Below are 11,347 nucleotides of genomic sequence, written 5' to 3'. Positions count from 1 at the left end.
CAATTCCCAATTTGTCTTTCACTTTTGACGCGACGGAATTCCTGACCGGATTATCGAAAGTGTCGAATGAAAGGGCTCGGCCACAGAGGCATTACCGAGCCGAGAGACGAGTCTATTGAAGGACAGCAGTGTCTCGATTGCAAGTTCAACGATTCCGGTGTATCGACCGGTCCTTAATGGCCGGTCGAATGCTAAATGGATCCAAACAGCGGCTAATCGTGTGCTGGCCTCTTATGAATCAGCGTGCTGGAAGCCTCCCCTCGACGTCATTGAATTCCGGCTAAATGCGAAGCGCGAATCTGAGAATGCCTGCATGCTTGCCGCATCGTGATCCAATCGTAGTTGAAAACAATTTCGTGCATCGACGTGATTGTTCGTATTGTAAAAAAAAATATTAAAAGTATTAAAAGTCGCCGTGTTAATGAACCTTTTAAAGATCTTGCTACTTTGTCGTAACATGGTAATTCGTGATTTAACGGGTTACGATCTATCAAGCTCTTAGAAAGCGAATTAATCGACTCTGTTTCTTGTTGGTTGATTTCGTTAAATAAGTACACCATTAACGTTCGATTCTTAGATAACAAATCGCTTAATTCTATAAGTTTATTCGTTACAGAAAGATAACATAGATAAGGGAATTTCAACTAAACGAGATAGATAATATGGAATAAATTGAAGAAATATTTGCAATCCTGTAAATTTCAATCTATGAAACTGATCGGGTTAGATGAAACTTCAACGTTTTAAAGTTCAATCTCCGTACAGAATAATTAAACTCGTATATCACGAAATACTATTAATTAATTCGGTATAATGGCGAGAAAATATCGTGTGTTTTCGATGCGGCAAGGAAATAAATACATCCATCAATAAATCTTACCACATGGTTATTTGATTCAGGTAGCAAATACCATAAAAAAAACCGGCAAAACTGACGGCTATATTAATAAACCATGACGCTATAACTAAATGGAAGCGACCATAAATACGAAAAAAAAAGAAAACGCTAACGCTAAGGCCACAAAAAAATAAATGAAGATATAAGGGTAAGGAAAAAGGCATTAGAGAACCAAATAAATAACGGTCAACTTAGAAAATTTTCTGAAGAGAAATGTTACCAAGGACTACCGGGTTTAACCATGGTCAAATTGACAATGCAATAATCCTAGCTAAAACTATCTGACTCTCATGGGTATTCTAACACCATCTCCTGCATAAGTAGATACGTCTAAGTAGGTACGGCTAAACGCATATTTCACCATAAGTGCATTTAAACTTTAATTACTAAAGGCTGAACCCACAGCTGTTAGTTTATAAATTTACTTTAATCCTCATAAGAGCTGCAATATAAAACGAATCCTCTTTCAATAAGAAGGCAACTAGCCTATTGTCTAGGATTCCTTCGTCAAAATTTCTTAATAAGTTTTAGAAGCGGTTAGTTACTGAAGTTTTGCGAGATCACAAAGAATTGCATAAGAAAGTATCGGTACATAAGAAGTATGGTAACAAACAGGTTTGTGGCAAAGAGAATCGAATAACGCTTTTGACAAAGTAATAGCCTAATGGGATATGGCATTATTCAGTTTACTGGTTTTATTATGTACATCAAAAGTGACAAAGCTATTGAACTTAAATTGATGTTTCTTTAATAATTTTCTGCTTTGTCTGAGTCCCTTTTAAATAAAATAGAAGATCATTTGAATTGTCTAATTTGATATAAACATCAGGGGGAAAAATGAAAATAGCATATCAGTGATATTCTGCTTTTATATTTGAAGTATCGACAATAGACGACGTGTCTGAAATATTTACTGATTTTATTATATTGATGGATTGGAAATTCGAATTTCGGATCAGAGTGTTTCGAGAGGCGGGAAGATTGTCCAAGAGTGTGTTACTCGTCGCGACGTGTCGAGGCGATCTCCTTTGTCCGTGTAACACCGATGATAAACTGACATAATCGAAGGGTCGATGTTCGGCTGGCTTACGATATGTCTGAGAGCTCATTGGACTGCAGGGCGCTCGATATGCGATAACCGATAAGCCGCGAAGTACAGCCGGTGTCAGTGGATATACGGACATCGCGATATCTCTATCTTTTCTCGCGATCAATTGCAACGTTGGTAAACGTCCTTATCTCGCACTTGGATTCCACCGGCTCTGTATATCTATCCATTGATTGCGTTTAAATTTCCATACGAAAAATCCTTTTGTCGCGCGATATGGAAACGAACGTCGAAATCTATCAACAAGAATTTCCATTACGTCGATCTCTTTTACCTTGAATAAATATATATATACACACACCTATCTCGCTCTTTAACATGTACACGTTTGTCTCCTCCTCGAATCTTTCACGAAACCAACGTCGACGATTTACGAAACAAAAAAATGCACGAAAAAAAAAAAGAAAAAAAAGAATAACAGAGTACACGATACAAAGAAGCTCGGCAACGATGCCATCGAGGAAGTCTCGTGCGGCGAGAGGTGTCCAGAATTCAGGACGCGAAGACGTGGCAAGAAACTCGGGCAAAAATCCGCCCATGCAAAAATACGTACAAGAGGGTGGTCAAAAGGGTGGTGGTACACGCGAGCCTTCGAGGAGAGGACGTTTAACGCGGATGGCCTCGGGGGTATAGTAGACGTAGCTCGGTGATAGCAATGTCACGGTGGCCACCGGAAATAGCCGGCACTATCAGCCACCCCGCCGGAAGAAGCGCCGTCACCGCAGAAAGAGTTCCAATCTTCTATTCAGCACGTTCTTCTTCTCGCCCTCCTCCACCCACACGCTTATTCTCCCTCTTTTTCTCTTCTTTCTCGCTGTCCACAAACCCGCTCGCGCTCTTCCTATCCCTGCATGCACAAGGGCCTCAGTGTGTTGGGCCGATACAACGTCTCCACGAGAATGGATCGGAGCCGTTTCCACCCCGAAAAAGAAGGACGAAAGGGGTGGCAGAAGATGGCCGGAAGCACGAAAGAAAGCAGATGCCCCGACAACCCCCGACTTATCTACGCTACCCTCTATCCTGTCCTTCTTTTTCTCGTTTCGCCCCGTTCTCCTGTTTCCGAGCCGCTCCACACCCACCACCCTCTTTCCTATCGTCGAATATTTCCGTACGAGGTCGCGGTGGGTGCGCGCGTGGATGCTCCGAGGGAGAAGCAACGCGATCGTTGAATTATATCGCGATTTGTTCTCGCGGTTCACTTTGACGATCGTGGAAGTTGCTGGAGATTTATGTTTTTGCGAGCACGATTAAATGCATGTCTGCTTTATTCAGGAAATATTGTAGTACTATATTCTAGTGCTGTATATCGCATTCTTACAGACATATACGTAATATACGTTCTTATCGCCTACAGTTAAATCTCAATGCGGTGGCACGCGTGATAATCCTCGAACACATAGTGGAACTTGTTCTCCATTCGCCACAGATATTTCGATCGACCATCCGAACACCCACTCTCATAGTAGACTCACTTTAGATATCTACCCTGTACGTGTAAAAAGATCAGCCGAAATCCGCAATGTTTTTACGCGACGTCTTTTTCTAACGCACGTCACTGCGACTGTCGCGTATCTCAGAGACGCTAAACTTTCTCAAACTTATCTGTGTTTAATGGAAAAGTGTTCGATTTTCGACTATGTATTTCGAATACGAACGCGTATTCCTTAATTCCATTTCTTTCTAAGTTTGGACAGTTTCTAGCTCGAAGTTAGCCGTATGAAAAATCTGCTCTGCAAACGGAAGTTGTCTTGTTACTTGTGATTTGCATCGTCATTCTTTTTCGTATTCGACAGAGACATTTTCCAAGGGTTTGCCACCGTAGGCGGCAAGATGATATAGCATTCTACGTATTTTCACACCCTTAACTGCATAACATCCGCAGTTTACTACAATGAGTTTAATTTATTAAATTAACGATTCGATTTTCGTATCGGTTACTGAAAACTACCCCTTTTCAGAAAATCTTCTATATCTCTCTCTCTCTAGTAAATTCCACGTTTATATTAGTATTTATTACACCGCGAATACACCTGACTGACAGCGAAGAGCGATTAAGATTAAAATCGACTCGGGGTGGGATTAATTCGCTACGCGGACGGCCGACGAAAAAAAAAGAAGAAAAAGGAAAGAGGGCGTGGAGGCGGAGCACGCCGAGGGAACGACTTCTCTTTTTCGTTCTGGTGGAAGGCCTGCAAACCCATTCCGGGTGGTAAGTAGCCGAGCTACTAGCTGGAGGCTGCGGGTGATACATCATGGGGTGTCAACGAGTGTCCCCGCCGCTGTAATCTCGCATCCATCAACCCCTCCGCAGGACGAAAGGACGTCCGTCCTTACGACGTTTCCCTGATCGATGTCCACCGTCCTCGAAGCAACCTCGAAGCCTCACCTACGACCTGTCCTCCCAATCTCACCCCCTTTACAACAATTCTCTCTCTCTCTCTCTCACTCTTTTCCTCTGCCTTTCGGGATCAATCGGTTTTTGTCGACGAACTCGATTTTCATTTATCTTTTCCTATCTGAAGGCTCGCATCGTCATCGTGACGTTTCTGGTTCTCCAGTGGGTGTCTTCTGACCCCTTTCGCGCGTTGATTTTTACGTTTATCGAAGGTTTCGGAAATTTTTCGCAAGAAATACAGCTATCCTTCTTGACGCAGACTACACACCATCGCTGAAAAGGATTTTTTAACAGGATTTTATCTAATTGTCGCCTTATGGTACGGTAAAGTCTGTTCTAAAGCTTGGTGCAACAGCGACACATAGTTGTAGCACAGCTTTTCAACCAGATTCATATAGTAACGATCTCACAACTGTAAATTCTTCAATAGAAAGTATATCGCAGCTTCTACGCATATTTTCAGATCGGTTTCACGTTCTAGCAATATGATCGTGACAGACGTGTCTCGTTGCAACGATAATGGAATTTCAAAATGTTTACCGTGATACACGCGATAGTCGCTTGCCAAAGAATGTTACAATACCTTTCGTTCGCCTGCGAGCAGTAATTGCGAATATCCCTCGTCCTCCGAAATATCGTATCCTTCCTACAATTATACTCTCTGAGACAATTACTCAATTGTCCTTGTATTATTCCTTGATTTACCTCTTTGTGATCGCCAACCGATAATTAACATATTATGAAAAGTATCGTTTTCGATCGTAGCCAGTTGCAGTTTTGATACCGAGCCATATATAAGTCGCTCGTACAAGTGAAATTCATTCACCTTCGACCTGCAGCCTATCGAGCTCGGTTATTTAAACAATTAACACTAAACAATTAGCGATCAACGATTAATCGGGGCTGTTGTACGAAACAATGAGAAGGAAAAGGCGCGGGAAAGCCCGGCGATCCTTCAGAGATAATTATTTTTCAACGAGCGTTAGAAGGTTCGTTATATAATGTCGCTTCGACTGGCTCGTCGAGACTTTTTCTTTTTTATTTTTCACTTTTTGATCCGCCGGAAAATATTAGCGAACAACGTATTCTTTCGACGAGGGGGCGAGCACGGGTGAAAAAGACAGAGACGAACAGCAGGAACGACAGAGGGAACAAAATTTTTTCGGCGCAGCAACGACTCGGGGGTGGTTCCCTATTTTATTTCCACCTCGCAACTACTCGACGTACCACGAAATTATTAAAGTGGTAGACCGTTCAAGCATCGCACAAGTGGCGCGCACGAGCGGGGCGAGTTTTTCACCGTGCTCGACCAAAAAATTCAGTGTGTATTACCTAGCCGAGCCGCGCGCAAGCGCCATTTTCGCCCACGCCGCTTGACCCTGAATTATTCAAGAACTCGAAGGCCCGACGAGGACTTCATAAAAATTGCAGCCGCCGTGATTGCCGTGGGTTTTGCTAAGCTGAAAGACAGGCAGAGACAGGAACACAGTCGACGATGACGACGACGACGGCGACGACGACGACGGCAACGACGACGTAGAAAGTAGGAAGTAAAGGACGAAAGGAGAAGAAAGAGGAAGTACGGAGACTTTTTCAAATTTACCCCAGGTCTCTCGGATGATCGACGCCATCTTTCTCTTTTCACAGACCGTTTTCTTTTTAACATAGCACCGGTGGTGTGCGTGCGACAGCAAAATAGGGCGATTAAGTATGTCGCGTGAGGGATGCCGATGTGAAACAAGCTTTGTCTATAATTCAACGATAAACAGGCACTGGGCAAACACTGGAGAAAGGGTTGAAAGCGTGTTTGTTTGCCATATGCGAACCACTGAAAGCCCTGATAAACACGATACCTACGTTACGCTAGAAGTTTCTTAAATGCGACGTATCTTTCATGGAACGTATAAAATTGTACGATAAATAGGAAATTTATAATTTGGTCCTCGTGGGATGGATAGGAATTTTGGATTCGAGCAAGGAAAGAGAACAAATTTAGGCAGAATAAACGAACCTGTAGCTCAATTTAATATTTTTTATTTTTTTTTACTACATATTTTCAGCTATGAAATCACTTTGATTTCCTTTGTACCACGAATTACGGTCCACCGTGTATAATTGATTCGTGGAGGGTCGGTTTCGAGGAAGCACATTTAAATATTCGTGGATAGAAGCGCGAAGCGTAAAACTTGAGGGTCTAAGAAACGTAGCGAGTGACGTACAATCGATCAGCCGAAATCCCCCTGTGTCACCAACCCCTTAAACCCCATAAACCCACCCACAGTATGTAAAGGGTGTGTTTAGAATCCAACAGGGGATTTTAGAGTAGCGATTCGTAACAGTCGTCGCTACGTACTCGGCATAATGCGGAAATCGTGTTGCGTTTCCGGAAGTCGCCGGTGCAGGATAAATATTCCTTCGACGATGCTGCGTTTCGTTCGATTTTCTACAAAAACTACACCTGGAAATTACCCTTTAAAGTTTAACTTTCGAAATTTCCCCGATATTTAAATACAAATTTCAATATTAAAATTACGAACATACGTGTTAACGTTAACATTTAATTACTTAAATTTCAGACAGAATTATCCTCAATTTAAATAAGAATTTTACAAATAAATCACGTGCAGACATCGTTAACGATCATAGATTCCTCCGTCCAGACACTAAGGATACTTTCAAAGTTTAACGTTGAATAATGTTGCTCCCGTGAGAGAGGGAAGCCAAGGGGGTGGTTGCCCTTACCGTGCTCCCCCACGGGTAATAAAACGGCAATTTAATTCATACACTTGATAAAGCTGCCCGACTTTGGGAAGCTGGCGAAAGTCAAACGAACAGAAGGGCTTATTTTGCAAATCATCACCCTGCGGTAATAAAGCTTCCCGAGACCAGACGAAGAACACTGAGAACAAAGATGAACCTAGCACCCTTTCCAACCTTATTGTCACTCATAAATCTTCCTGCTTGTTTCTTTTTCACTTCTTCAAAGTATCGTTAAACGATTAAACCTCCGCCCATCCAGAAACTATGGCATAATCGATAAAGAAATTCAAATTCATCGCTATCGCACATTTTTATCAATCTCCGTTCTCTGCTCTTACGTCAACTGCTCTTTTACTTTGGCTAGAAATCTCGTACAGGATTCCATAACAAAACTGAGAAATCTAATCCGCCATCGTTATCACCTGCTATTTCTTTAATACCCCCAACTATTTTTAATACTTTGCTACCGACAAAAATTCAGTCCAATTATTCCAATTTATCCTTTTACAAAATTGCCCACTCGAGATAGAGATCAAATAGAGAGCGATTCGAATGATCGTAAATGATCCATAAATTAGTAAGCATGCGTCTGACGCAAATTGAGAACCCATGGCACGCGAGTCCGGCTGGGCCGTTTCGTACAGGGGGTTGAAACGAAGGTGAAGGGGGTTTTTCAGGGGTGCTCGCAGGGTGGTTAGTGGCATTCATCGCGATGCAGATGGCTTCCACCCCTCACGTCGCTACGACGCAGAGAGAAACGTATATGGAAGCGAGATGAGAACAGGGGTCGGATGTTGCACACCGTACACGCACTTTTTTCCCGCGTCTCTCTGTACCTTCTCTTTTCCCCTTTCACCCTTTTTTCTCTCGTCCTCTGCCTGTTTCCACTCTCCTTTCTCTCTACGAGCCCTCTTTCACCCTCTTTTATCCTCTTCCCGCAATCCTCTGGTCTCTTCTTGTTTCTACTTTATCCCCCTTTCGCAGTTCCATCTTCTCTTTTGCCTTTTTGTACGCAGCCTCTCTTCGTCGTTTCTTGGCCCGCGTTTCCACGTAACACGTGCACCATTCGTATTCCGATACACATCGATACTTAATATAAATCGAATCGATTTCCTCTGATCATATTTTCTATCATTTCGTATGCTCTTTGCATTGCGAAACACTAAGTAAAATGCAATTTATTACGATTGGACTGCAAATGTTCACGCAAATGCGTATTTTTCTAACGGCAAATGTAGGAATAAAAAGTACACTGAAATTTGTTTTTACTGAAAAGTATTATAATAGATTTTATAATAAAAGTATTGTAAGTATTTGCATACCTTACATACTTTTGCCTACTCTGTTCATTTTTCCACCTTCGAATTACTTGCCAAGTATCCTGTTGCCTATCACGATAGACAGTGAATTTTGCAAATTACATATATCTGCGTATTTACGCGCATTGTGTATATTTCTGTGCTTTGAAATTCCTCAGAAACGTACACAGATCCGCAGTCTAGTTATGACTTTTCGATAAGCGTGGCCGCTAACTAACTGTTCTAATACGTATGGCATTCGGCCACTAGCTATCGTTCTCTGTTTCTTACAACGTGTGGACGAGCGTAGGCGAGCGCGTTACGTTCAACCTGCGTAATGACGCGTACAAGCCACAGGCGGATTAATATCTTCGTAAGGAAGCGAGGGAACGTTGCTGATTCTTGGCAGCGGTTTCCACCGGCTGCAAACTAATGACCGCGCGTCATTTGCCGGATGAACGATCGATTTGTGCAAATTGCGTATTCTGGCCTGCTGCTGGCTGAAGAACCGTAACTCGCACTTGTAAACGTCCTACTCTTCCACTAGACATAATCATCATAATTAAGGAAAATATGGAGGACGTTGGCTGCACGTTTCAGAACCAACGGTTCAAAACATCAAATCATCGATTCGATCGTGAATTCTCTTTCCGTTTTTCATAACACGTAGAGATAGCGTCGTTTGAAAGCGTCTAGATAAGATGTTTTGCAAAAAATAATACACTAACTAGCATAGCTACATAATACAACATTACCATCTCCTGATAAACCTCTGAAAGATATCAATATTCTCAGGTTAATAGAACAAGTGGTCTCTTTGATAAAAAATTATGTATTATATTCCAATGGCAGTCTATCGACACAAAAGTGGTAGAAAACTGTGTCACGCAGGGGGTTTCGGCTTATCAACAGGTAAACACCGAACGCAACCCCCTGGACGTGTCTCTTCGTTTTTATTTTCATACCACAGAAAGTCGAACAATAATGTAAGGCGTTCGCCTTACACGCACGATTTCTCCTAGGTCACAACAGCGGTGGCCGATCTCGAACAAACGAGATGCCTCGGATTTAATCCTCGTTTACTTGCAAGGACTCCAGGAGGTCACCCTCCTACCCTCCACCTCTTTGGTTCACCCCATATACATCGTTCCTGAGTATATATTATATACGTCCTCGCCTGGATAGATAGAGCTCCCCTGTATTTACCTGTCACCTCGATGACGATTCTGACGAGGGTATCTACCCTTACGCACGGTGTACCCTTCGTCCTTGACGCGATTCGCCAGGAGGTCCTGGATCGTGGTCCTCGTGAACCGTGCCAAACTCGTCTAAGAAGACGCGCACGTTGCGCATTGTGCTCGAGAGCAGCAATTTATTGTGTATTTGAAATTATGCAGTCGAGTGGCTGCTCGTCTGCCTCGTAGATGGCTACTTTGCACGTCGATTCACTTCTCTCTTCTATCTTTTTCTTCTCCCTTCCTTGTGTACATAAAAGATATTCCAGCTAGATTTAGACGTTATCGGTACAAGGCAGAGTCAGTGGACGATTGGCAATTAAACAGGGAGGAACTGAAGTAATATGGGAAGGAAGAATATTCGATATTCGCGGTAGAGAAGATTATTGAAGCGATATTTTAGAAGAGAGCAAGGATATGCTGGAGAATCGTAAATTCCTTCGATTGCCGCGAAAACCAAGTACGTCGGTGAGGTGAAAAAGAAGCAAAATCCGGCCGTAATTATTTATCATCGATCTCGGCTGGGCGTGCTCATTAGCGCGCTGCCGGGCACGCGGCTCGCTAAATTATTTCCTCCCTCTCCTCTGCGACTGGTCGTGGGTAGCCTGAGGAATCGTCACATTTTTCACGAAGATTAATCGAGTCAACAAACGGGTCCGATCGTTGAATAATCAATCGAGGCGGTGAAATAAATCGACCTCGCCGATTCCTCTGCTACCACCCAATTTGCATATCCAGGAACGTGTCACGACGCACCAAAGCAGACCCCCTCCGACTCTGTCCTTTTCTTTTCTTCCTACCTTCTTTTTTTTTTTCTTTATCATTCTTCTGCCAGCGTGAGCTATACCGCTGCCGATTGTCATGAAAATTCTCGGCTGGAAAACGTGTCTGACGCGCCAATGACGTGCTCGAACGGGGGCACGGGCCTAGAAAATGGGTTAGGCGGAGGGCTCGACCAGACGCGAAATTGGCATAAATGAGATTGATACGACTTTAAGTTACTCGACTCGATCGTAAAAAGAGAGAGGCAAGAGGAGAGAGTGAAGTGGTATCTTCGGGCCACCTCTCTTCCAGCCACTCGTCACGCCACTTTGCGCGTCTTCGAGAGACAGGAGCGGCAAGAAGAGAGAGTTCAGCAAGGTACGCCCATACCGTTGACCGACGCGATGCTCACCTTCCATTGTGACACGACGTGGAACGTGTTTTGCGGATAATGACGTTGGAACGAGAGGAGAACCCGCTTGTCCGCGATCGAATCTGGAAGCTGGAGGGATGGCTGCAAGTGTCTTTTCTCCCAGCGAACGAACCCTGACGAATCTCCCGGTCGTTACCGTATTCTCTCGCGACAGTTGCTTTCCTTGATTTATTTCGAATATTTATGTCGTTGCGGTTGTTACAGAGAGATTGATTGTAATTTATGCAAATCAAGCTTCGCATACTTCGATACATCTTCGTTGTCCGTATCGTGGAAATAAAGATTTCACTTTCATCCCCCTGAAATAGTTCATTTCACTTATATTTGTGTAATTAACGTAGTGCACGTACGTACAGTGATCAGCGATATGCGAGTGTGCGTGTATTTGTATAACGAAAATTTAATATTGTTGTATTAGTTTGTTCGAATTGAAGTGAAATTGTAAATTAGTGGTGATG

This window comes from Bombus pyrosoma, linkage group LG13 (assembly GCF_014825855.1).
Source record: "Bombus pyrosoma isolate SC7728 linkage group LG13, ASM1482585v1, whole genome shotgun sequence".
Lineage (NCBI taxonomy): Eukaryota > Metazoa > Arthropoda > Insecta > Hymenoptera > Apidae > Bombus > Bombus pyrosoma.
Note: the sequence above shows the minus strand (reverse complement) of the source record.